The sequence below is a fragment of the Vombatus ursinus genome, unplaced genomic scaffold, assembly GCF_900497805.2.
Source record: "Vombatus ursinus unplaced genomic scaffold, bare-nosed wombat genome assembly UNPS02001419.1, whole genome shotgun sequence".
NCBI classification, from domain to species: domain Eukaryota; kingdom Metazoa; phylum Chordata; class Mammalia; order Diprotodontia; family Vombatidae; genus Vombatus; species Vombatus ursinus.
The window spans coordinates 19,568,653-19,572,996 of record NW_020941197.1 but is presented as its reverse complement, the minus strand read 5'-3'; the positions used below and the strand labels follow the sequence as shown (position 1 = coordinate 19,572,996).

General features: G+C 33.3%; 1 pseudogene; it reads right to left on the bottom strand.

Moving 5' to 3' along the window:
* Positions 1–2,620: 2,620 nt before the first annotated feature.
* LOC114045860 lies at positions 2,621–3,272 on the bottom strand (annotated as a pseudogene).
* Positions 3,273–4,344: the final 1,072 nt, after the last annotated feature.

The following is a 4,344-nucleotide window of genomic DNA, read 5'->3' as shown; positions in this document are numbered from 1 at the left end:
ATCATTATCAAAATCAAGGATATTATTTAGGATAGCTAGGTTTGTATCTTTCTTATTGACCATAACTATTTTCTAATTGTTTATCTTTTATTTTATTGATATTTTGAGATGATTTTATTTTATCTATACAGTTGAACTTGAGGATCTTTAAAAAATTGTTATTCCCTAGCACATATCTTCAGACTTTAATGATTTCCTTTTGTTGAATCTATTGTTGCATTTCAAGAAATCCTACTCCTCTTCACAATGGATAAAAATATAGCATGTCTTCCTGCCTTCACCCTCACCTTTTCTAGATTTTTAAAAATGTTTAAGGCTTTTATATAGGTTTAATTTACAAGGATATATGATATAAGATTTGAATTAGAATTCCTTTCTACCATATTGGCAACCAATTTTATTTTTAAAAATATTTTATTTTTCCCAATTACATATGAAGACTGGTTTTAGCATTCCTTTTTAAAAGTTTTGAATTCCAAATTCTCTTCTTTGCTTCCTCCCACCTCTCATTTGATATAGGTTATAAATGTGCAATTATGCAAAACATATTTCAACATTAGTCATGTTGTGAAAGAAGAAATAGACAAAAAAATCTCAAAAATAGAATAAAAAATAGTATGCTTTGATCTGCATTCAGACTCCAACAGTTCTTCCTCTGGAGGTGGACAGCGTTTTTCACTATGAATCCTTTGGAATTGTCTTGGATCATTGTGTTGTTCTGAATAGCAAAGTCATTTACAGTTGATCATTAAACAATATTGTATTACTGTGTCCAATATTCACCTGGGTCTGCTGACTTCATGTTGTATAAGTCAGTGTAAGTCTTTCCAGGATTTTCTGAAATCTGTCTGCTCATCATTTCTTTTTCTTTTTTCTTTTTTTTCTTTCTTTTTTTTTGCCTTTTGGTAAGGGAATTGGGGTCAAGTGACTTGCCCAGGGTCACACAGGTAGTAAGTGTCATGTGTCTGAGGTCAGATCTGAACTCAGATCTTGACTCTAGGGCCTGAGCTCTATCCACTGTGCCACCTAACTGTCCCTGCTCATCATGTTTTTTAGCATCATTTCTTATAGCATTTCTTATAACAGTTTTCCATTAAATTCATAAACAACAACTTGATCAGCTATTACTCAATTTGATAGGCATCCCTTCAATTTTCAATTCTTTGTCACCACAAAAATATATTTGTACAAATAGGTCTGTTTCCTTTTTTTTGTCTCTAGGATATGGTAACTGTGTCACTGGATCAGAAAGTATACATAGTTTTAAAGCCCTTTAGACCTACTTTCAAAATGCTCTCCAGAATGGATGGAACAGTTCACAACTCTACCAACAGTGAATTAGTGTGCCAATTTTCCCACACTTGCACAAACATTTGTAATTTTCCTTTTTCGTCATATAGGACAATCTGATAGGCATTAGATGGTGCCTCAGAGTTGTTTTAATTTGCATTTTTCTAAGCAAAAATTATTTAGAGCCTTTTCATATGACTATAGATGGTTTTGATTTCATCTGAAAACTGCCTTTTCTGATCATTTAACCATTTGTTAATTGGAGAATGACCTGTATTCTTTCAAATTTGACTGATAATATATTTGAGAAATGAGGCCTTTATTGGAGACACTTTCTGTTAAAATTGTTTCACTGCTTTATTCTTTCCTTCTCATCTTAGTTGCATTTGGTTTTGTTTGTGCAAAACTTTTTTAATTTAATATAATAGTTATCTATTTTACATCTCATAATGTTCTCTATCTCTTATTTGATCTTAAATTCTTCCTTTCTCCACAGATATGACAAATAAACTATTTCTTATTGTCCTGATTTGTTTATGGTATGTCCTTTATGTCTAAATTATGTACCATTTTTACCTTATCTTGGTATAGAGTGTAAGGTAATAGTCCAGGGATGGGGAACCTGCAGCCTCAAGGCCAGATGTGACTTTCTAGGTCCTAAAGTGCAGCCCTTTGACTAAATCCAAACTTCACAGATTTGCTCTGTGTTGAAATTCTGCTGCAATCATGCAAAGTATATTTCAATATTAGTCACATTGCGAAAGAAGAAATAGACAAAAAAACAAAATAGAATGAAAAATAGATTTGTTCAGAATAGCCAATACTTCTAAAATACTATTTACAGCATTATACAATAATTATAAAACTATGCATATTTTTTTAATCCAGCAATGCTGCTACTATATCCCAAAGACATAAAAAAAGGAAGCAGACCTATTTGTACATTAGCTATTCAAAAAAGTAGATTTGTTCTGTGAAGTTTGGATTCAGTCAAAGGGCCACACTTTAGGACCTCAAGGGCCACACATGGCCTCAAGGCCCCAAGTTCCTCTCCCCTGTAGTCTGTACCTAGTTTCTGCCATATAGTTTTCCAGATTTCCCAACAGTTTTTATCAAATAGTGAGTTCTTGTCCCAAAAGGTTGGGTCTTTGGATTTATCAAACACTAAATTAATATGGTAATTTACATCTGTGACTTGTGTACCTAATCTGTTATACTGATCCACCACTCTTATTTCTTTACTGGTACTAGATTTATTATTTTTTTTTAGCAGCTTCCACCATTTATTAATTCATTAGCAGCTTCTGCCATTTATTAACACCATGTTGATTTAATACAGCTGCTGGGGCTTGCCCATGGTGCTCTTGATATACAATGCCCTCATATTTTGCCAGTTTTTCTTCAACAGAGAAACAGGAAATTGACAGTCAAATGGATATCGTAGACAAGCTCATCATATGTCATCTTCACATGGTCAACAGCCACCGCCAGACATAACACCTTCTTCATCTGGAACTTGATAGCAGATTTAACCTCATCAACCTTTGCCACCATATTCTCATTGTGGGTGAGCAGAGATGGAAACTTGCTGGCTTTGTTCAGACCAGGCCCAGGACTCAAGAAATTTGCTTGATCAAGGACTCAGAGGCCAAAAAGGCATCATACATTTTAGCCAGCTTCTTCACAAATTTTTTGTTCTTATTCAACTTCTTCAGGACCTCGATATCCATGTGGGGGATTTCAACAGCTTTGGCCTCATCACAGTGCTGCCGGTCTCCTGGGACACACACAGAAAATTTAGGTTGGGGTGTGGATTTGAATCTGATGGTGCCAGAGAAGTGTTTGTCCTTTTGGGGATCATAGTTCTTAAGACTGATCTGCAGCTCCATAGTTTCCAAAAACTTTCTGCGTTTGCTCTGGGTTCCATGAAGGACCTCCTGCACAACTTCATAGAGTGTGTCATGAAAGACTTTGATGCTCATGGCTGCTTACTGGTCACAAGCTGGGAAAAGTACCAGATTGTTTTGATGACAAACATTTTATAATACAGTTTGAGATCTGGTATGGCTAGGTCACCTTCCTTCACATTTTTTCTCATTAATTCACTTTACCTTCTTGATCTTTTGTTCTTCAAGATGAATTTTGTTCTTATTTTTTTTTCCAGCTCTATAAAACATTTTTGGTGGTTTGATTGGCACTGAATAAGTAAATTAACTTAGGTAGAATATTCATTTTTTTATTATTTATACTAGGCCTGTCCATGAGCAACTGATATTTTTCTAATTGTTTAGAACTGACTATTTTTGTGAAAAGTGTTTTGTAATTGTGTTCATATAGTTCCTGAGTTTGTCTTGGCAGGTAGAATCCAAATTATTTTATATTGTTTACAGTTATTTTAAATAGAATTTGTCTATCTCTTGCTATGGGACTTTGTTGGTAATATAAAAATGCTGATGATTTATGAGGGTTTATTTTAAGTCCTGTGACTTTGCTAAAATTGTTCATTATTTCTACTAGATTTTTAGGATTCTTTAAGTATACCATCATAACGCTTTCTTTTTTTTTATTAAATTATTCCAAACTTGAATACACAATAAAAAAGAAAAAGAAATATATTATAAACTTAAATACAAAAAAAGAAAAGGAAAAAAAAATCATTGCCATGTGCAAAGCAGAATGTGAGAGGATTCAAAACATACAGCAATAAAATTTCATTTCAAGAAAGTTTATATAACAAATGCTACACATTGTAGTCAAAGCTATTCATCTCTTCTTTGCTTCATTGTAAGTTTTCTTTTGTTCTTTGATATGTACTTTTTACTTTGCAAAATTCTACTCCTGATCTTTATTTTATGCTTGTGTATATATCTTATATCCTATCTCTCATGATTCTTCTACTTTACTTGCACCTACTACCTTGCCCTCTTATAACTCAACCTACTCCCCTCCAAAGATCTCTCCCTTATCTTCTCTACCCCACCTTTCTCCTTGTTTATATCTGACTTTAGAAGACTTTTATAGCTTTCCAAATATATATATATAATTCTTTCTTTA